At 43.4% G+C, this 20,328-nt stretch overlaps 19 non-coding genes across 19 annotated transcripts; all 19 read left to right on the top strand.

The window, feature by feature from the left end:
* Window positions 1-146: 146 nt before the first annotated feature.
* TRNAL-UAG (transfer RNA leucine (anticodon UAG)) lies at window positions 147-229 on the top strand. Its single transcript has one exon. It is a non-coding gene; the product is annotated as a tRNA-Leu (tRNA).
* A 906-nt stretch (window positions 230-1,135) lies between these two features.
* TRNAL-AAG (transfer RNA leucine (anticodon AAG)) lies at window positions 1,136-1,218 on the top strand. The gene has a single exon. It is a non-coding gene; the product is annotated as a tRNA-Leu (tRNA).
* A 1,739-nt stretch (window positions 1,219-2,957) lies between these two features.
* On the top strand, window positions 2,958-3,040 carry TRNAL-CAG (transfer RNA leucine (anticodon CAG)). The gene has a single exon. It is a non-coding gene; the product is annotated as a tRNA-Leu (tRNA).
* A 191-nt stretch (window positions 3,041-3,231) lies between these two features.
* Window positions 3,232-3,314, top strand: TRNAL-AAG (transfer RNA leucine (anticodon AAG)). Its single transcript has one exon. It is a non-coding gene; the product is annotated as a tRNA-Leu (tRNA).
* Window positions 3,315-4,338: 1,024 nt separating this feature from the next.
* Window positions 4,339-4,421, top strand: TRNAL-UAG (transfer RNA leucine (anticodon UAG)). The gene has a single exon. It is a non-coding gene; the product is annotated as a tRNA-Leu (tRNA).
* A 906-nt stretch (window positions 4,422-5,327) lies between these two features.
* Window positions 5,328-5,410, top strand: TRNAL-AAG (transfer RNA leucine (anticodon AAG)). Its single transcript has one exon. It is a non-coding gene; the product is annotated as a tRNA-Leu (tRNA).
* A 1,025-nt stretch (window positions 5,411-6,435) lies between these two features.
* Window positions 6,436-6,518, top strand: TRNAL-UAG (transfer RNA leucine (anticodon UAG)). Its single transcript has one exon. It is a non-coding gene; the product is annotated as a tRNA-Leu (tRNA).
* A 906-nt stretch (window positions 6,519-7,424) lies between these two features.
* TRNAL-AAG (transfer RNA leucine (anticodon AAG)) lies at window positions 7,425-7,507 on the top strand. Its single transcript has one exon. It is a non-coding gene; the product is annotated as a tRNA-Leu (tRNA).
* A 1,025-nt stretch (window positions 7,508-8,532) lies between these two features.
* On the top strand, window positions 8,533-8,615 carry TRNAL-UAG (transfer RNA leucine (anticodon UAG)). Its single transcript has one exon. It is a non-coding gene; the product is annotated as a tRNA-Leu (tRNA).
* A 632-nt stretch (window positions 8,616-9,247) lies between these two features.
* On the top strand, window positions 9,248-9,330 carry TRNAL-CAG (transfer RNA leucine (anticodon CAG)). Its single transcript has one exon. It is a non-coding gene; the product is annotated as a tRNA-Leu (tRNA).
* A 2,287-nt stretch (window positions 9,331-11,617) lies between these two features.
* On the top strand, window positions 11,618-11,700 carry TRNAL-AAG (transfer RNA leucine (anticodon AAG)). The gene has a single exon. It is a non-coding gene; the product is annotated as a tRNA-Leu (tRNA).
* Window positions 11,701-12,725: 1,025 nt separating this feature from the next.
* On the top strand, window positions 12,726-12,808 carry TRNAL-UAG (transfer RNA leucine (anticodon UAG)). Its single transcript has one exon. It is a non-coding gene; the product is annotated as a tRNA-Leu (tRNA).
* A 2,014-nt stretch (window positions 12,809-14,822) lies between these two features.
* TRNAL-UAG (transfer RNA leucine (anticodon UAG)) lies at window positions 14,823-14,905 on the top strand. The gene has a single exon. It is a non-coding gene; the product is annotated as a tRNA-Leu (tRNA).
* Window positions 14,906-15,537: 632 nt separating this feature from the next.
* TRNAL-CAG (transfer RNA leucine (anticodon CAG)) lies at window positions 15,538-15,620 on the top strand. Its single transcript has one exon. It is a non-coding gene; the product is annotated as a tRNA-Leu (tRNA).
* Window positions 15,621-15,811: 191 nt separating this feature from the next.
* On the top strand, window positions 15,812-15,894 carry TRNAL-AAG (transfer RNA leucine (anticodon AAG)). The gene has a single exon. It is a non-coding gene; the product is annotated as a tRNA-Leu (tRNA).
* Window positions 15,895-16,918: 1,024 nt separating this feature from the next.
* TRNAL-UAG (transfer RNA leucine (anticodon UAG)) lies at window positions 16,919-17,001 on the top strand. The gene has a single exon. It is a non-coding gene; the product is annotated as a tRNA-Leu (tRNA).
* Window positions 17,002-17,633: 632 nt separating this feature from the next.
* TRNAL-CAG (transfer RNA leucine (anticodon CAG)) lies at window positions 17,634-17,716 on the top strand. Its single transcript has one exon. It is a non-coding gene; the product is annotated as a tRNA-Leu (tRNA).
* A 1,298-nt stretch (window positions 17,717-19,014) lies between these two features.
* On the top strand, window positions 19,015-19,097 carry TRNAL-UAG (transfer RNA leucine (anticodon UAG)). Its single transcript has one exon. It is a non-coding gene; the product is annotated as a tRNA-Leu (tRNA).
* Window positions 19,098-20,003: 906 nt separating this feature from the next.
* Window positions 20,004-20,086, top strand: TRNAL-AAG (transfer RNA leucine (anticodon AAG)). Its single transcript has one exon. It is a non-coding gene; the product is annotated as a tRNA-Leu (tRNA).
* Window positions 20,087-20,328: the final 242 nt, after the last annotated feature.

Here is a 20,328-nt window from a genome sequence, read left to right as displayed (position 1 = left end):
AATGAAATGCTTTCACATGTGATCTTCTGTGTTTATTGTCCTGTGCATAAAGTTGCACCTTGTGTTTGAAGGTTTAAATTATTTCAGGCTTGCATGGAGGCAGAAATTTCTGAGTGACTTTTATACATTTCTTAAGACTCTGCACTGTCAGGATGGCCGAGTGGTCTAAGGTGCTGTGTTTAGGCTGCAGTCTCCTCTGGAGGCGTGGGTTCGAATCCCACTTCTGACATGACTTTTGGAGATGTAATCTCCTTTTTCAGTTTAACATCTGATGGAAGTTGCATCTGTTGGTCTTCACCTAGGATGTGATTCCGTCCTCATCTAGTCAAGAGAGCTGGGGTTTCTCATATATTTCGGTTGTATAAAGTCTTGCTGACAAAGTGCAGTCCTTACTATATGAGCATAGGACCCATGTAAGAGCTCATCTGGAAGAGTCATGCTCTTGTATGCCCTGGCCAGACAGGCCATGCAAATATGGAAGAATGCCTAGCATCTGGTAGACAGTTGGACTCCAGCACACTTACGGCAATTTCCTCAGGGCTGTGATCAGGGGCTGCTTAGATTTGCGTATTCCACCCTATGTTGTGACATTGAAATTCCTTGTTGAATTTGCTTTAGCTAGCCAAGAGGTGGCTGTTGACTCAATTTCAAAGCAGCTTTGGGCCTTTCAAGTGGCTGTTTAATAGCACTTTCTCTTTGTACGCCTTAAAGGTCTAAAGAGTTCTTCATAGGTACTGCTCTCTATGGATTGTTCAAAGATCTGTTGGAAGTACTTATAATAGGATAAATAAATTGAGGGCATGCCTTTTCGGTACCCCACTTGCATGGCTGTCTGGCCTGTGGAAGGTTCCGAAAATGCAAGTCAGGATGGCCGAGTGGTCTAAGGCGCTGCGTTCAGGTCGCAGTCTCTTCTGGAGGCTTGGGTTCAAATCCCACTTCTGACAATTGTGTGTTTACTCTACTTTTTTCTTGAGAGAGAAAAAATCTGATCATTTCCCTCACATGGGCTTATATGGTTGTCTACTTGGAAAAGTGCAGTGAGTTTTTTTCTTGCTCTAGCCACTCATGACCTAAGATGTGTGCTTTTTTTGGTTCACAATATCTTTCCCTCTCTGTAGATGATCAAGCAAATGTGGTCAGGATGGCCGAGTGGTCTAAGGCGCTGCGTTAAGGCCGCAGTCTCTCCTGGAGGCGTGGGTTCGAATCCCACTTCTGACAAAACTTTAAGTCCATTTTGTCTCTGAGTTCTTTTAGAATCTCAGCTAAAAATTGGCAGTGCATATAATATCTGAATAAGTAACAAACTTCAGTTTCAACTGCAAATTAATTTGCCCAATTCTGTCTTCAAGCTCGTATAATATTCTTCTAGCACTCGTGGTGTTTTATGTGTTTTTTGGGGGGTGCTTAAAAAGTCCCTTTTTTTAATGAAATGGGTTACATTCAGTCTTGTGATATTTTTGGTTTCCAATAAGTAGATTGTTAATTTTATGTAACCTCATTTTCTAATGCTCCATTCAAGAGATGTTTCCACTATGAAATGCAGAGCAAGGGGAAAGAGCACAAGTGATAGAGCGTGTGAGTGAGAAGGGGTGTTGAGGAAGGAGAGAATGAAACAAAGACAGAGTGAGTGAACAGCAGGTAGGCCTAGAAGAGGAGACTAGAAGTGAAGGCGACATACTTTTCCATGCTTTTGACCTCCCACCCATCCCAAACCGACCACAAACGTACCATCTATGCAACGTTGGTATGCAGAAATTCACGCCTCAGCCAGTGAGGGTAAGTCCCAGGCCAGGGGCTAGAGAGCAAAAGACTGCATGTGCTCAGACGTTCCCTGCTAGGGACAGTTGATCTGAAACAAGGTCTGCTCTCTTGTATCCAGCAAGGATCTAGAAATCCTGCATGAATCTGCAAGGCACAATGACAGCATACATTTGCATAATATGCCCCACCTTCTGCCTTCCTACTTCCTGTGCAGTAGTTGTTTGTGTAGAGAGAGAGGTCGCAGGCAAGGTAATTTTGTGAGTAGGATACAGGACCCTAAATAGCTGGTGAGAGGTATGAGGTATTTTAAAAGCATAAAAATTGTACACCTGTGAAATGAAATGCTTTCACATGTGATCTTCTGTGTTTATTGTCCTGTGCATAAAGTTGCACCTTGTGTTTGAAGGTTTAAATTATTTCAGGCTTGCATGGAGGCAGAAATTTCTGAGTGACTTTTATACATTTCTTAAGACTCTGCACTGTCAGGATGGCCGAGTGGTCTAAGGCGCTGTGTTTAGGCCGCAGTCTCCTCTGGAGGCGCGGGTTCAAATCCAACTTCTGACGTGACTTTTGGAGATGTAATCTCCTTTTTCAGGTTAACATCTGATGGAAGTTGCATCTGTTGGTCTTCACCTGGGATGTGATTCCGTCCTCATCTAGTCAAGAGAGCTGGGGTTTCTCATATATTTCGGTTGTATAAAGTCTTGCTGACAAAGTGCAGTCCTTACTATATGAGCATAGGACCCATGTAAGAGCTCATCTGGAAGAGTCATGCTCTTGTATGCCCTGGCCAGACAGGCCATGCAAATATGGAAGAATGCCTAGCATCTGGTAGACAGTTGGACTCCAGCACACTTACGGCAATTTCCTCAGGGCTGTGATCAGGGGCTGCTTAGATTTGCGTATTCCACCCTATGTTGTGACATTGAAATTCCTTGTTGAAGTTGCTTTAGCTAGCCAAGAGGTGGCTGTTGACTCAATTTCAAAGCAGCTTTGGGCCTTTCAAGTGGCTGGTTAATAGCACTTTCTCTTTGTACGCCTTAAAGGTCTAAAGAGTTCTTCATAGGTACTGCTCTCTATGGATTGTTCAAAGATCTGTTGGAAGTACTTATAATAGGATAAATAAATTGAGGGCATGCCTTTTCGGTACCCCACTTGCATGGCTGTCTGGCCTGTGGAAGGTTCCACAAATGCAAGTCAGGATGGCCGAGTGGTCTAAGGCGCTGCGTTCAGGTCGCAGTCTCTTCTGGAGGCGTGGGTTCAAATCCCACTTCTGACAATTGTGTGTTTACTCTACTTTTTTCTTGGGAGAGAAAAAATCAGATCATTTCCCTCACATGGGCTTATATGGTTGTCTACTTGGAAAAGTGCAGTGAGTTTTTTTCTTGCTCTAGCCACTCATGACCTAAGTTGTGTGCTTTTTTTGGTTCACAATATCTTTCCCTCTCTGTAGATGATCAAGCAAATGTGGTCAGGATGGCCGAGTGGTCTAAGGCGCTGCGTTAAGGCCGCAGTCTCTCCTGGAGGCGTGGGTTCGAATCCCACTTCTGACAAAACTTTAAGTCCATTTTGTCTCTGAGTTCTTTTAGAATCTCAGCTAAAAATTAGCAGTGCATATAATATCTGAATAAGTAACAAACTTCAGTTTCAACTGCAAATTAATTTGCCCAATTCTGTCTTCAAGCTCGTATAATATTCTTCTAGCACTCGTGGTGTTTTATGTGTTTTTTGGGGGGTGCTTAAAAAGTCCCTTTTATTAATGAAATGGGTTACATTCAGTCTTGTGATATTTTTGGTTTCCAATAAGTAGATTGTTAATTTTATGTAACCTCATTTTCTAATGCTCCATTCAAGAGATGTTTCCACTATGAAATGCAGAGCAAGGGGAAAGAGCACAAGTGATAGAGCGAGTGAGTGAGAAGGGGTGTTGAGGAAGGAGAGAATGAAACATAGACAGAGTGAGTGAACGGCAGGTAGGCCTAGAAGAGGAGACTAGAAGTGAAGGCGACATACTTTTCCATGCTGTTGACCTCCCACCCATCCCAAACCGACCACAAACGTACCATCTATGCAACGTTGGTATGCAGAAATTCACGCCTCAGCCAGTGAGGGTAAGTCCCAGGCCAGGGGCTAGAGAGCAAAAGACTGCATGTGCTCAGACGTTCCCTGCTAGGGACAGTTGATCTGAAACAAGGTCTGCTCTCTTGTATCCAGCAAGGATCTAGAAATCCTGCATGAATCTGCAAGGCACAATGACAGCATACATTTGCATAATATGCCCCACCTTCTGCCTTCCTACTTCCTGTGCAGTAGTTGTTTGTGTAGAGAGAGAGGTCGCAGGCAAGGTAATTTTGTGAGTAGGATACAGGACCCTAAATAGCTGGTGAGAGGTATGAGGTATTCTAAAAGCATAAAAATTGTACACCTGTGAAATGAAATGCTTTCACATGTGATCTTCTGTGTTTATTGTCCTGTGCATAAAGTTGCACCTTGTGTTTGAAGGTTTAAATTATTTCAGGCTTGCATGGAGGCAGAAATTTCTGAGTGACTTTTATACATTTCTTAAGACTCTGCACTGTCAGGATGGCCGAGTGGTCTAAGGCGCTGTGTTTAGGCCGCAGTCTCCTCTGGAGGCGTGGGTTCGAATCCCACTTCTGACATGACTTTTGGAGATGTAATCTCCTTTTTCAGGTTAACATCTGATGGAAGTTGCATCTGTTGGTCTTCACCTGGGATGTGATTCCGTCCTCATCTAGTCAAGAGAGCTGGGGTTTCTCATATATTTCGGTTGTATAAAGTCTTGCTGACAAAGTGCAGTCCTTACTATATGAGCATAGGACCCATGTAAGAGCTCATCTGGAAGAGTCATGCTCTTGTATGCCCTGGCCAGACAGGCCATGCAAATATGGAAGAATGCCTAGCATCTGGTAGACAGTTGGACTCCAGCACACTTACGGCAATTTCCTCAGGGCTGTGATCAGGGGCTGCTTAGATTTGCGTATTCCACCCTATGTTGTGACATTGAAATTCCTTGTTGAATTTGCTTTAGCTAGCCAAGAGGTGGCTGTTGACTCAATTTCAAAGCAGCTTTGGGCCTTTCAAGTGGCTGGTTAATAGCACTTTCTCTTTGTACGCCTTAAAGGTCTAAAGAGTTCTTCATAGGTACTGCTATCTATGGATTGTTCAAAGATCTGTTGGAAGTACTTATAATAGGATAAATAAATTGAGGGCATGCCTTTTCGGTACCCCACTTGCATGGCTGTCTGGCCTGTGGAAGGTTTCGAAAATGCAAGTCAGGATGGCCGAGTGGTCTAAGGCGCTGCGTTCAGGTCGCAGTCTCTTCTGGAGGCTTGGGTTCAAATCCCACTTCTGACAATTGTGTGTTTACTCTACTTTTTTCTTGAGAGAGAAAAAATCTGATCATTTCCCTCACATGGGCTTATATGGTTGTCTACTTGGAAAAGTGCAGTGAGTTTTTTTCTTGCTCTAGCCACTCATGACCTAAGATGTGTGCTTTTTTTGGTTCACAATATCTTTCCCTCTCTGTAGATGATCAAGCAAGTGTGGTCAGGATGGCCGAGTGGTCTAAGCCGCTGCGTTAAGGCCGCAGTCTCTCCTGGAGGCGTGGGTTCGAATCCCACTTCTGACAAAACTTTAAGTCCATTTTGTCTCTGAGTTCTTTTAGAATCTCAGCTAAAAATTGGCAGTGCATATAATATCTGAATAAGTAACAAACTTCAGTTTCAACTGCAAATTAATTTGCCCAATTCTGTCTTCAAGCTCGTATAATATTCTTCTAGCACTCGTGGTGTTTTATGTGTTTTTTGGGGGGTGCTTAAAAAGTCCCTTTTTTTAATGAAATGGGTTACATTCAGTCTTGTGATATTTTTGGTTTCCAATAAGTAGATTGTTAATTTTATGTAACCTCATTTTTTTAATGCTCCATTCAAGAGATGTTTCCACTATGAAATGCAGAGCAAGGGGAAAGAGCACAAGTGATAGAGCGTGTGAGTGAGAAGGGGTGTTGAGGAAGGAGAGAATGAAACAAAGACAGAGTGAGTGAACGGCAGGTAGGCCTAGAAGAGGAGACTAGAAGTGAAGGCGACATACTTTTCCATGCTTTTGACCTCCCACCCATCCCAAACCGACCACAAACGTACCATCTATGCAACGTTGGTATGCAGAAATTCACGCCTCAGCCAGTGAGGGTAAGTCCCAGGCCAGGGGCTAGAGAGCAAAAGACTGCATGTGCTCAGACGTTCCCTGCTAGGGACAGTTGATCTGAAACAAGGTCTGCTCTCTTGTATCCAGCAAGGATCTAGAAATCCTGCATGAATCTGCAAGGCACAATGACAGCATACATTTGCATAATATGCCCCACCTTCTGCCTTCCTACTTCCTGTGCAGTAGTTGTTTGTGTAGAGAGAGAGGTCGCAGGCAAGGTAATTTTGTGAGTAGGATACAGGACCCTAAATAGCTGGTGAGAGGTATGAGGTATTTTAAAAGCATAAAAATTGTACACCTGTGAAATGAAATGCTTTCACATGTGATCTTCTGTGTTTATTGTCCTGTGCATAAAGTTGCACCTTGTGTTTGAAGGTTTAAATTATTTCAGGCTTGCATGGAGGCAGACATTTCTGAGTGACTTTTATACATTTCTTAAGACTCTGCACTGTCAGGATGGCCGAGTGGTCTAAGGTGCTGTGTTTAGGCCGCAGCCTCCTCTGGAGGCGTGGGTTCGAATCCCACTTCTGACATGACTTTTGGAGATGTAATCTCCTTTTTCAGGTTAACATCTGATGGAAGTTGCATCTGTTGGTCTTCACCTGGGATGTGATTCCGTCCTCATCTAGTCAAGAGAGCTGGGGTTTCTCATATATTTCGGTTGTATAAAGTCTTGCTGACAAAGTGCAGTCCTTACTATATGAGCATAGGACCCATGTAAGAGCTCATCTGGAAGAGTCATGCTCTTGTATGCCCTGGCCAGACAGGCCATGCAAATATGGAAGAATGCCTAGCATCTGGTAGACAGTTGGACTCCAGCACACTTACGGCAATTTCCTCAGGGCTGTGATCAGGGGCTGCTTAGATTTGCGTATTCCACCCTATGTTGTGACATTGAAATTCCTTGTTGAATTTGCTTTAGCTAGCCAAGAGGTGGCTGTTGACTCAATTTCAAAGCAGCTTTGGGCCTTTCAAGTGGCTGGTTAATAGCACTTTCTCTTTGTACGCCTTAAAGGTCTAAAGAGTTCTTCATAGGTACTGCTCTCTATGGATTGTTCAAAGATCTGTTGGAAGTACTTATAATAGGATAAATAAATTGAGGGCATGCCTTTTCGGTACCCCACTTGCATGGCTGTCTGGCCTGTGGAAGGTTCCGAAAATGCAAGTCAGGATGGCCGAGTGGTCTAAGGCGCTGCGTTCAGGTCGCAGTCTCTTCTGGAGGCTTGGGTTCAAATCCCACTTCTGACAATTGTGTGTTTACTCTACTTTTTTCTTGAGAGAGAAAAAATCTGATCATTTCCCTCACATGGGCTTATATGGTTGTCTACTTGGAAAAGTGCAGTGAGTTTTTTTCTTGCTCTAGCCACTCATGACCTAAGATGTGTGCTTTTTTTGGTTCACAATATCTTTCCCTCTCTGTAGATGATCAAGCAAATGTGGTCAGGATGGCCGAGTGGTCTAAGCCGCTGCGTTAAGGCCGCAGTCTCTCCTGGAGGCGTGGGTTCGAATCCCACTTCTGACAAAACTTTAAGTCCATTTTGTCTCTGAGTTCTTTTAGAATCTCAGCTAAAAATTGGCAGTGCATATAATATCTGAATAAGTAACAAACTTCAGTTTCAACTGCAAATTAATTTGCCCAATTCTGTCTTCAAGCTCGTATAATATTCTTCTAGCACTCGTGGTGTTTTATGTGTTTTTTGGGGGGTGCTTAAAAAGTCCCTTTTTTTAATGAAATGGGTTACATTCAGTCTTGTGATATTTTTGGTTTCCAATAAGTAGATTGTTAATTTTATGTAACCTCATTTTTTTAATGCTCCATTCAAGAGATGTTTCCACTATGAAATGCAGAGCAAGGGGAAAGAGCACAAGTGATAGAGCGTGTGAGTGAGAAGGGGTGTTGAGGAAGGAGAGAATGAAACAAAGACAGAGTGAGTGAACGGCAGGTAGGCCTAGAAGAGGAGACTAGAAGTGAAGGCGACATACTTTTCCATGCTTTTGACCTCCCACCCATCCCAAACCGACCACAAACGTACCATCTATGCAACGTTGGTATGCAGAAATTCACGCCTCAGCCAGTGAGGGTAAGTCCCAGGCCAGGGGCTAGAGAGCAAAAGACTGCATGTGCTCAGACGTTCCCTGATAGGGACAGTTGATCTGAAACAAGGTCTGCTCTCTTGTATCCAGCAAGGATCTAGAAATCCTGCATGAATCTGCAAGGCACAATGACAGCATACATTTGCATAATATGCCCCACCTTCTGCCTTCCTACTTCCTGTGCAGTAGTTGTTTGTGTAGAGAGAGAGGTCGCAGGCAAGGTAATTTTGTGAGTAGGATACAGGACCCTAAATAGCTGGTGAGAGGTATGAGGTATTTTAAAAGCATAAAAATTGTACACCTGTGAAATGAAATGCTTTCACATGTGATCTTCTGTGTTTATTGTCCTGTGCATAAAGTTGCACCTTGTGTTTGAAGGTTTAAATTATTTCAGGCTTGCATGGAGGCAGACATTTCTGAGTGACTTTTATACATTTCTTAAGACTCTGCACTGTCAGGATGGCCGAGTGGTCTAAGGTGCTGTGTTTAGGCCGCAGTCTCCTCTGGAGGCGTGGGTTCGAATCCCACTTCTGACATGACTTTTGGAGATGTAATCTCCTTTTTCAGGTTAACATCTGATGGAAGTTGCATCTGTTGGTCTTCACCTGGGATGTGATTCCGTCCTCATCTAGTCAAGAGAGCTGGGGTTTCTCATATATTTCGGTTGTATAAAGTCTTGCTGACAAAGTGCAGTCCTTACTATATGAGCATAGGACCCATGTAAGAGCTCATCTGGAAGAGTCATGCTCTTGTATGCCCTGGCCAGACAGGCCATGCAAATATGGAAGAATGCCTAGCATCTGGTAGACAGTTGGACTCCAGCACACTTACGGCAATTTCCTCAGGGCTGTGATCAGGGGCTGCTTAGATTTGCGTATTCCACCCTATGTTGTGACATTGAAATTCCTTGTTGAATTTGCTTTAGCTAGCCAAGAGGTGGCTGTTGACTCAATTTCAAAGCAGCTTTGGGCCTTTCAAGTGGCTGGTTAATAGCACTTTCTCTTTGTACGCCTTAAAGGTCTAAAGAGTTCTTCATAGGTACTGCTCTCTATGGATTGTTCAAAGATCTGTTGGAAGTACTTATAATAGGATAAATAAATTGAGGGCATGCCTTTTCGGTACCCCACTTGCATGGCTGTCTGGCCTGTGGAAGGTTCCACAAATGCAAGTCAGGATGGCCGAGTGGTCTAAGGCGCTGCGTTCAGGTCGCAGTCTCTTCTGGAGGCGTGGGTTCAAATCCCACTTCTGACAATTGTGTGTTTACTCTACTTTTTTCTTGGGAGAGAAAAAATCAGATCATTTCCCTCACATGGGCTTATATGGTTGTCTACTTGGAAAAGTGCAGTGAGTTTTTTTCTTGCTCTAGCCACTCATGACCTAAGTTGTGTGCTTTTTTTGGTTCACAATATCTTTCCCTCACTGTAGATGATAAAGCAAATGTGGTCAGGATGGCCGAGTGGTCTAAGGCGCTGCGTTAAGGCCGCAGTCTCTCCTGGAGGCGTGGGTTCGAATCAGACTTCTGACAAAACTTTAAGTCCATTTTGTCTCTGAGTTCTTTTAGAATCTCAGCTAAAAATTAGCAGTGCATATAATATCTGAATAAGTAACAAACTTCAGTTTCAACTGCAAATTAATTTGCCCAATTCTGTCTTCAAGCTCGTATAATATTCTTCTAGCACTCGTGGTGTTTTATGTGTTTTTTGGGGGGTGCTTAAAAAGTCCCTTTTATTAATGAAATGGGTTACATTCAGTCTTGTGATATTTTTGGTTTCCAATAAGTAGATTGTTAATTTTATGTAACCTCATTTTCTAATGCTCCATTCAAGAGATGTTTCCACTATGAAATGCAGAGCAAGGGGAAAGAGCACAAGTGATAGAGCGAGTGAGTGAGAAGGGGTGTTGAGGAAGGAGAGAATGAAACAAAGACAGAGTGAGTGAACGGCAGGTAGGCCTAGAAGAGGAGACTAGAAGTGAAGGCGACATACTTTTCCCTGCTTTTGACCTCCCACCCATCCCAAACTGACCACAAACGTACCATCTATGCAACGTTGGTATGCAGAAATTCACGCCTCAGCCAGCGAGGGTAAGTCACAGGCCAGGGGCTAGAGAGCAAAAGACTGCATGTGCTCAGACGTTCCCTGCTAGGGACAGTTGATCTGAAACAAGGTCTGCTCTCTTGTATCCAGCAAGGATCTAGAAATCCTGCATGAATCTGCAAGGCACAATGACAGCATACATTTGCATAATATGCCCCACCTTCTGCCTTCCTACTTCCTGTGCAGTAGTTGTTTGTGTAGAGAGAGAGGTCGCAGGCAAGGTAATTTTGTGAGTAGGATACAGGACCCTAAATAGCTGGTGAGAGGTATGAGGTATTCTAAAAGCATAAAAATTGTACACCTGTGAAATGAAATGCTTTCACATGTGATCTTCTGTGTTTATTGTCCTGTGCATAAAGTTGCACCTTGTGTTTGAAGGTTTAAATTATTTCAGGCTTGCATGGAGGCAGAAATTTCTGAGTGACTTTTATACATTTCTTAAGACTCTGCACTGTCAGGATGGCCGAGTGGTCTAAGGTGCTGTGTTTAGGCTGCAGTCTCCTCTGAAGGCTTGGGTTCGAATCCCACTTCTGACATGACTTTTGGAGATGTAATCTCCTTTTTCAGTTTAACATCTGATGGAAGTTGCATCTGTTGGTCTTCACCTAGGATGTGATTCCGTCCTCATCTAGTCAAGAGAGCTGGGGTTTCTCATATATTTCGGTTGTATAAAGTCTTGCTGACAAAGTGCAGTCCTTACTATATGAGCATAGGACCCATGTAAGAGCTCATCTGGAAGAGTCATGCTCTTGTATGCCCTGGCCAGACAGGCCATGCAAATATGGAAGAATGCCTAGCATCTGGTAGACAGTTGGACTCCAGCACACTTACGGCAATTTCCTCAGGGCTGTGATCAGGGGCTGCTTAGATTTGCGTATTCCACCCTATGTTGTGACATTGAAATTCCTTGTTGAATTTGCTTTAGCTAGCCAAGAGGTGGCTGTTGACTCAATTTCAAAGCAGCTTTGGGCCTTTCAAGTGGCTGGTTAATAGCACTTTCTCTTTGTACGCCTTAAAGGTCTAAAGAGTTCTTCATAGGTACTGCTCTCTATGGATTGTTCAAAGATCTGTTGGAAGTACTTATAATAGGATAAATAAATTGAGGGCATGCCTTTTCGGTACCCCACTTGCATGGCTGTCTGGCCTGTGGAAGGTTCAGAAAATGCAAGTCAGGATGGCCGAGTGGTCTAAGGCGCTGCGTTCAGGTCGCAGTCTCTTCTGGAGGCTTGGGTTCAAATCCCACTTCTGACAATTGTGTGTTTACTCTACTTTTTTCTTGAGAGAGAAAAAATCTGATCATTTCCCTCACATGGGCTTATATGGTTGTCTACTTGGAAAAGTGCAGTGAGTTTTTTTCTTGCTCTAGCCACTCATGACCTAAGATGTGTGCTTTTTTTGGTTCACAATATCTTTCCCTCTCTGTAGATGATCAAGCAAATGTGGTCAGGATGGCCGAGTGGTCTAAGCCGCTGCGTTAAGGCCGCAGTCTCTCCTGGAGGCGTGGGTTCGAATCCCACTTCTGACAAAACTTTAAGTCCATTTTGTCTCTGAGTTCTTTTAGAATCTCAGCTAAAAATTGGCAGTGCATATAATATCTGAATAAGTAACAAACTTCAGTTTCAACTGCAAATTAATTTGCCCAATTCTGTCTTCAAGCTCGTATAATATTCTTCTAGCACTCGTGGTGTTTTATGTGTTTTTTGGGGGGTGCTTAAAAAGTCCCTTTTTTTAATGAAATGGGTTACATTCAGTCTTGTGATATTTTTGGTTTCCAATAAGTAGATTGTTAATTTTATGTAACCTCATTTTTTTAATGCTCCATTCAAGAGATGTTTCCACTATGAAATGCAGAGCAAGGGGAAAGAGCACAAGTGATAGAGCGTGTGAGTGAGAAGGGGTGTTGAGGAAGGAGAGAATGAAACAAAGACAGAGTGAGTGAACGGCAGGTAGGCCTAGAAGAGGAGACTAGAAGTGAAGGCGACATACTTTTCCATGCTTTTGACCTCCCACCCATCCCAAACCGACCACAAACGTACCATCTATGCAACGTTGGTATGCAGAAATTCACGCCTCAGCCAGTGAGGGTAAGTCCCAGGCCAGGGGCTAGAGAGCAAAAGACTGCATGTGCTCAGACGTTCCCTGCTAGGGACAGTTGATCTGAAACAAGGTCTGCTCTCTTGTATCCAGCAAGGATCTAGAAATCCTGCATGAATCTGCAAGGCACAATGACAGCATACATTTGCATAATATGCCCCACCTTCTGCCTTCCTACTTCCTGTGCAGTAGTTGTTTGTGTAGAGAGAGAGGTCGCAGGCAAGGTAATTTTGTGAGTAGGATACAGGACCCTAAATAGCTGGTGAGAGGTATAAGGTATTTTAAAAGCATAAAAATTGTACACCTGTGAAATGAAATGCTTTCACATGTGATCTTCTGTGTTTATTGTCCTGTGCATAAAGTTGCACCTTGTGTTTGAAGGTTTAAATTATTTCAGGCTTGCATGGAGGCAGACATTTCTGAGTGACTTTTATACATTTCTTAAGACTCTGCACTGTCAGGATGGCTGAGTGGTCTAAGGTGCTGTGTTTAGGCCGCAGTCTCCTCTGGAGGCGTGGGTTCGAATCCCACTTCTGACATGACTTTTGGAGATGTAATCTCCTTTTTCAGGTTAACATCTGATGGAAGTTGCATCTGTTGGTCTTCACCTGGGATGTGATTCCGTCCTCATCTAGTCAAGAGAGCTGGGGTTTCTCATATATTTCGGTTGTATAAAGTCTTGCTGACAAAGTGCAGTCCTTACTATATGAGCATAGGACCCATGTAAGAGCTCATCTGGAAGAGTCATGCTCTTGTATGCCCTGGCCAGACAGGCCATGCAAATATGGAAGAATGCCTAGCATCTGGTAGACAGTTGGACTCCAGCACACTTACGGCAATTTCCTCAGGGCTGTGATCAGGGGCTGCTTAGATTTGCGTATTCCACCCTATGTTGTGACATTGAAATTCCTTGTTGAATTTGCTTTAGCTAGCCAAGAGGTGGCTGTTGACTCAATTTCAAAGCAGCTTTGGGCCTTTCAAGTGGCTGGTTAATAGCACTTTCTCTTTGTACGCCTTAAAGGTCTAAAGAGTTCTTCATAGGTACTGCTCTCTATGGATTGTTCAAAGATCTGTTGGAAGTACTTATAATAGGATAAATAAATTGAGGGCATGCCTTTTCGGTACCCCACTTGCATGGCTGTCTGGCCTGTGGAAGGTTCCGAAAATGCAAGTCAGGATGGCCGAGTGGTCTAAGGCGCTGCGTTCAGGTCGCAGTCTCTTCTGGAGGCTTGGGTTCAAATCCCACTTCTGACAATTGTGTGTTTACTCTACTTTTTTCTTGAGAGAGAAAAAATCTGATCATTTCCCTCACATGGGCTTATATGGTTGTCTACTTGGAAAAGTGCAGTGAGTTTTTTTCTTGCTCTAGCCACTCATGACCTAAGATGTGTGCTTTTTTTGGTTCACAATATCTTTCCCTCTCTGTAGATGATCAAGCAAATGTGGTCAGGATGGCCGAGTGGTCTAAGCCGCTGCGTTAAGGCCGCAGTCTCTCCTGGAGGTGTGGGTTCGAATCCCACTTCTGACAAAACTTTAAGTCCATTTTGTCTCTGAGTTCTTTTAGAATCTCAGCTAAAAATTGGCAGTGCATATAATATCTGAATAAGTAACAAACTTCAGTTTCAACTGCAAATTAATTTGCCCAATTCTGTCTTCAAGCTCGTATAATATTCTTCTAGCACTCGTGGTGTTTTATGTGTTTTTTGGGGGGTGCTTAAAAAGTCCCTTTTTTTAATGAAATGGGTTACATTCAGTCTTGTGATATTTTTGGTTTCCAATAAGTAGATTGTTAATTTTATGTAACCTCATTTTTTTAATGCTCCATTCAAGAGATGTTTCCACTATGAAATGCAGAGCAAGGGGAAAGAGCACAAGTGATAGAGCGTGTGAGTGAGAAGGGGTGTTGAGGAAGGAGAGAATGAAACAAAGACAGAGTGAGTGAACGGCAGGTAGGCCTAGAAGAGGAGACTAGAAGTGAAGGCGACATACTTTTCCATGCTTTTGACCTCCCACCCATCCCAAACCGACCACAAACGTACCATCTATGCAACGTTGGTATGCAGAAATTCACGCCTCAGCCAGTGAGGGTAAGTCCCAGGCCAGGGGCTAGAGAGCAAAAGACTGCATGTGCTCAGACGTTCCCTGCTAGGGACAGTTGATCTGAAACAAGGTCTGCTCTCTTGTATCCAGCAAGGATCTAGAAATCCTGCATGAATCTGCAAGGCACAATGACAGCATACATTTGCATAATATGCCCCACCTTCTGCCTTCCTACTTCCTGTGCAGTAGTTGTTTGTGTAGAGAGAGAGGTCGCAGGCAAGGTAATTTTGTGAGTAGGATACAGGACCCTAAATAGCTGGTGAGAGGTATGAGGTATTTTAAAAGCATAAAAATTGTACACCTGTGAAATGAAATGCTTTCACATGTGATCTTCTGTGTTTATTGTCCTGTGCATAAAGTTGCACCTTGTGTTTGAAGGTTTAAATTATTTCAGGCTTGCATGGAGGCAGACATTTCTGAGTGACTTTTATACATTTCTTAAGACTCTGCACTGTCAGGATGGCCGAGTGGTCTAAGGTGCTGTGTTTAGGCCGCAGTCTCCTCTGGAGGCGTGGGTTCGAATCCCACTTCTGACATGACTTTTGGAGATGTAATCTTCTTTTTCAGGTTAACATCTGATGGAAGTTGCATCTGTTGGTCTTCACCTGGGATGTGATTCCGTCCTCATCTAGTCAAGAGAGCTGGGGTTTCTCATATATTTCGGTTGTATAAAGTCTTGCTGACAAAGTGCAGTCCTTACTATATGAGCATAGGACCCATGTAAGAGCTCATCTGGAAGAGTCATGCTCTTGTATGCCCTGGCCAGACAGGCCATGCAAATATGGAAGAATGCCTAGCATCTGGTAGACAGTTGGACTCCAGCACACTTACGGCAATTTCCTCAGGGCTGTGATCAGGGGCTGCTTAGATTTGCGTATTCCACCCTATGTTGTGACATTGAAATTCCTTGTTGAATTTGCTTTAGCTAGCCAAGAGGTGGCTGTTGACTCAATTTCAAAGCAGCTTTGGGCCTTTCAAGTGGCTGGTTAATAGCACTTTCTCTTTGTACTCCTTAAAGGTCTAAAGAGTTCTTCATAGGTACTGCTCTCTATGGATTGTTCAAAGATCTGTTGGAAGTACTTATAATAGGATAAATAAATTGAGGGCATGCCTTTTCGGTACCCCACTTGCATGGCTGTCTGGCCTGTGGAAGGTTCCACAAATGCAAGTCAGGATGGCCGAGTGGTCTAAGGCGCTGCGTTCAGGTCGCAGTCTCTTCTGGAGGCGTGGGTTCAAATCCCACTTCTGACAATTGTGTGTTTACTCTACTTTTTTCTTGGGAGAGAAAAAATCAGATCATTTCCCTCACATGGGCTTATATGGTTGTCTACTTGGAAAAGTGCAGTGAGTTTTTTTCTTGCTCTAGCCACTCAAGACCTAAGTTGTGTGCTTTTTTTGGTTAACAATATCTTTCCCTCTCTGTAGATGATCAAGCAAATGTGGTCAGGATGGCCGAGTGGTCTAAGGCGCTGCGTTAAGGCCGCAGTCTCTCCTGGAGGCGTGGGTTCGAATCCCACTTCTGACAAAACTTTAAGTCCATTTTGTCTCTGAGTTCTTTTAGAATCTCAGCTAAAAATTGGCAGTGCATATAATATCTGAATAAGTAACAAACTTCAGTTTCAACTGCAAATTAATTTGCCCAATTCTGTCTTCAAGCTCGTATAATATTCTTCTAGCACTCGTGGTGTTTTATGTGTTTTTTGGGGGGTGCTTAAAAAGTCCCTTTTATTAATGAAATGGGTTACATTCAGTCTTGTGATATTTTTGGTTTCCAATAAGTAGATTGTTAATTTTATGTAACCTCATTTTCTAATGCTCCATTCAAGAGATGTTTCCACTATGAAATGCAGAGCAAGGGGAAAGAGCACAAGTGATAGAGCGAGTGAGTGAGAAGGGGTGTTGAGGAAGGAGAGAATGAAACAAAGACAGAGTGAGTGAACGGCAGGTAGGCCTAGAAGAGGAGACTAGAAGTGAAGGCGAAATACTTTTCCATGCTTTTGACCTCCCACCCATCCCAAACCGACCACAAACGTACCATCTATGCAACGTTGGTATGCAGAAATTCACGCCTCAGCCAGTGAGGGTAAGTCCCAGGCCAGGGGCTAGAGAGCAAAAGACTGCATGTGCTCAGACGTTCCCTGCTAGGGACAGTTGATCTGAAACAAGGTCTGCTCGCTTGTATCCAGCAAGGATCTAGAAATCCTGCATGAATCTGCAAGGCACAATGACAGCATACATTTGCATAATATGCCCCACCTTCTGCCTTCCTACTTCCTGTGCAGTAGTTGTTTGTGTAGAGAGAGAGGTCGCAGGCAAGGTAATTTTGTGAGTAGGATACAGGACCCTAAATAGCTGGTGAGAGGTATGAGGTATTTTAAAAGCATAAAAATTGTACACCTGTGAAATGAAATGCTTTCACATGTGATCTTCTGTGTTTATTGTCCTGTGCATAAAGTTGCACCTTGTGTTTGAAGGTTTAAATTATTTCAGGCTTGCATGGAGGCAGAAATTTCTGAGTGACTTTTATACATTTCTTAAGACTCTGCACTGTCAGGATGGCCGAGTGGTCTAAGGCGCTGTGTTTAGGCTGCAGTCTCCTCTGGAGGCGTGGGTTCGAATCCCACTTCTGACATGACTTTTGGAGATGTAATCTCCTTTTTCAGGTTAACATCTGATGGAAGTTGCATCTGTTGGTCTTCACCTGGGATGTGATTCCGTCCTCATCTAGTCAAGAGAGCTGGGGTTTCTCATATATTTCGGTTGTATAAAGTCTTGCTGACAAAGTGCAGTCCTTACTATATGAGCATAGGACCCATGTAAGAGCTCATCTGGAAGAGTCATGCTCTTGTATGCCCTGGCCAGACAGGCCATGCAAATATGGAAGAATGCCTAGCATCTGGTAGACAGTTGGACTCCAGCACACTTACGGCAATTTCCTCAGGGCTGTGATCAGGGGCTGCTTAGATTTGCGTATTCCACCCTATGTTGTGACATTGAAATTCCTTGTTGAATTTGCTTTAGCTAGCCAAGAGGTGGCTGTTGACTCAATTTCAAAGCAGCTTTGGGCCTTTCAAGTGGCTGGTTAATAGCACTTTCTCTTTGTACGCCTTAAAGGTCTAAAGAGTTCTTCATAGGTACTGCTCTCTATGGATTGTTCAAAGATCTGTTGGAAGTACTTATAATAGGATAAATAAATTGAGGGCATGCCTTTTCGGTACCCCACTTACATGGCTGTCTGGCCTGTGGAAGGTTCCACAAATGCAAGTCAGGATGGCCGAGTGGTCTAAGGCGCTGCGTTCAGGTCGCAGTCTCTTCTGGAGGCGTGGGTTCAAATCCCACTTCTGACAATTGTGTGTTTACTCTACTTTTTTCTTGGGAGAGAAAAAATCAGATCATTTCCCTCACATGGGCTTATATGGTTGTCTACTTGGAAAAGTGCAGTGAGTTTTTTTCTTGCTCTAGCCACTCATGACCTAAGTTGTGTGCTTTTTTTGGTTCACAATATCTTTCCCTCACTGTAGATGATAAAGCAAATGTGGTCAGGATGGCCGAGTGGTCTAAGGCGCTGCGTTAAGGCCGCAGTCTCTCCTGGAGGCGTGGGTTCGAATCAGACTTCTGACAAAACTTTAAGTCCATTTTGTCTCTGAGTTCTTTTAGAATCTCAGCTAAAAATTAGCAGTGCATATAATATCTGAATAAGTAACAAACTTCAGTTTCAACTGCAAATTAATTTGCCCAATTCTGTCTTCAAGCTCGTATAATATTCTTCTAGCACTCGTGGTGTTTTATGTGTTTTTTGGGGGGTGCTTAAAAAGTCCCTTTTATTAATGAAATGGGTTACATTCAGTCTTGTGATATTTTTGGTTTCCAATAAGTAGATTGTTAATTTTATGTAACCTCATTTTCTAATGCTCCATTCAAGAGATGTTTCCACTATGAAATGCAGAGCAAGGGGAAAGAGCACAAGTGATAGAGCGAGTGAGTGAGAAGGGGTGTTGAGGAAGGAGAGAATGAAACATAGACAGAGTGAGTGAACGGCAGGTAGGCCTAGAAGAGGAGACTAGAAGTGAAGGCGACATACTTTTCCATGCTGTTGACCTCCCACCCATCCCAAACCGACCACAAACGTACCATCTATGCAACGTTGGTATGCAGAAATTCACGCCTCAGCCAGTGAGGGTAAGTCCCAGGCCAGGGGCTAGAGAGCAAAAGACTGCATGTGCTCAGACGTTCCCTGCTAGGGACAGTTGATCTGAAACAAGGTCTGCTCTCTTGTATCCAGCAAGGATCTAGAAATCCTGCATGAATCTGCAAGGCACAATGACAGCATACATTTGCATAATATGCATCACCTTCTGCCTTCCTACTTCCTGTGCAGTAGTTGTTTGTGTAGAGAGAGAGGTCGCAGGCAAGGTAATTTTGTGAGTAGGATACAGGACCCTAAATAGCTGGTGAGAGGTATGAGGTATTCTAAAAGCATAAAAATTGTACACCTGTGAAATGAAATGCTTTCACATGTGATCTTCTGTGTTTATTGTCCTGTGCATAAAGTTGCACCTTGTGTTTGAAGGTTTAAATTATTTCAGGCTTGCATGGAGGCAGAAATTTCTGAGTGACTTTTATACATTTCTTAAGACTCTGCACTGTCAGGATGGCCGAGTGGTCTAAGGCGCTGTGTTTAGGCCGCAGTCTCCTCTGGAGGCGTGGGTTCGAATCCCACTTCTGACATGACTTTTCGAGATGTAATCTCCTTTTTCAGGTTAACATCTGATGGAAGTTGCATCTGTTGGTCTTCACCTGGGATGTGATTCCGTCCTCATCTAGTCAAGAGAGCTGGGGTTTCTCATATATTTCGGTTGTATAAAGTCTTGCTGACAAAGTGCAGTCCTTACTATATGAGCATAGGACCCATGTAAGAGCTCATCTGGAAGAGTCATGCTCTTGTATGCCCTGGCCAGACAGGCCATGCAAATATGGAAGAATGCCTAGCATCTGGTAGACAGTTGGACTCCAGCACACTTACGGCAATTTCCTCAGGGCTGTGATCAGGGGCTGCTTAGATTTGCGTATTCCACCCTATGTTGTGACATTGAAATTCCTTGTTGAATTTGCTTTAGCTAGCCAAGAGGTGGCTGTTGACTCAATTTCAAAGCAGCTTTGGGCCTTTCAAGTGGCTGGTTAATAGCACTTTCTCTTTGTACGCCTTAAAGGTCTAAAGAGTTCTTCATAGGTACTGCTCTCTATGGATTGTTCAAAGATCTGTTGGAAGTACTTATAATAGGATAAATAAATTGAGGGCATGCCTTTTCGGTACCCCACTTGCATGGCTGTCTGGCCTGTGGAAGGTTCAGAAAATGCAAGTCAGGATGGCCGAGTGGTCTAAGGCGCTGCGTTCAGGTCGCAGTCTCTTCTGGAGGCTTGGGTTCAAATCCCACTTCTGACAATTGTGTGTTTACTCTACTTTTTTCTTGAGAGAGAAAAAATCTGATCATTTCCCCCACATGGGCTTATATGGTTGTCTACTTGGAAAAGTGCAGTGAGTTTTTTTCTTGCTCTAGCCACTCATGACCTAAGATGTGTGCTTTTTTTGGTTCACAATATCTTTCCCTCTCTGTAGATGATCAAGCAAATGTGGTCAGGATGGCCGAGTGGTCTAAGGCGCTGCGTTAAGGCCGCAGTCTCTCCTGGAGGCGTGGGTTCGAATCCCACTTCTGACAAAACTTTAAGTCTATTTTGTCTCTGAGTTCTTTTAGAATCTCAGCTAAAAATTAGCAGTGCATATAATATCTGAATAAGTAACAAACTTCAGTTTCAACTGCAAATTAATTTGCCCAATTCTGTCTTCAAGCTCGTATAATATTCTTCTAGCACTCGTGGTGTTTTATGTGTTTTTTGGGGGGTGCTTAAAAAGTCCCTTTTATTAATGAAATGGGTTACATTCAGTCTTGTGATATTTTTG

Source organism: Lissotriton vulgaris, chromosome 8, assembly GCF_964263255.1.
Source record: "Lissotriton vulgaris chromosome 8, aLisVul1.2, whole genome shotgun sequence".
Taxonomy (NCBI): domain Eukaryota; kingdom Metazoa; phylum Chordata; class Amphibia; order Caudata; family Salamandridae; genus Lissotriton; species Lissotriton vulgaris.
Note: the sequence above shows the minus strand (reverse complement) of the source record. Positions and strands in the feature narration are given on the sequence as shown.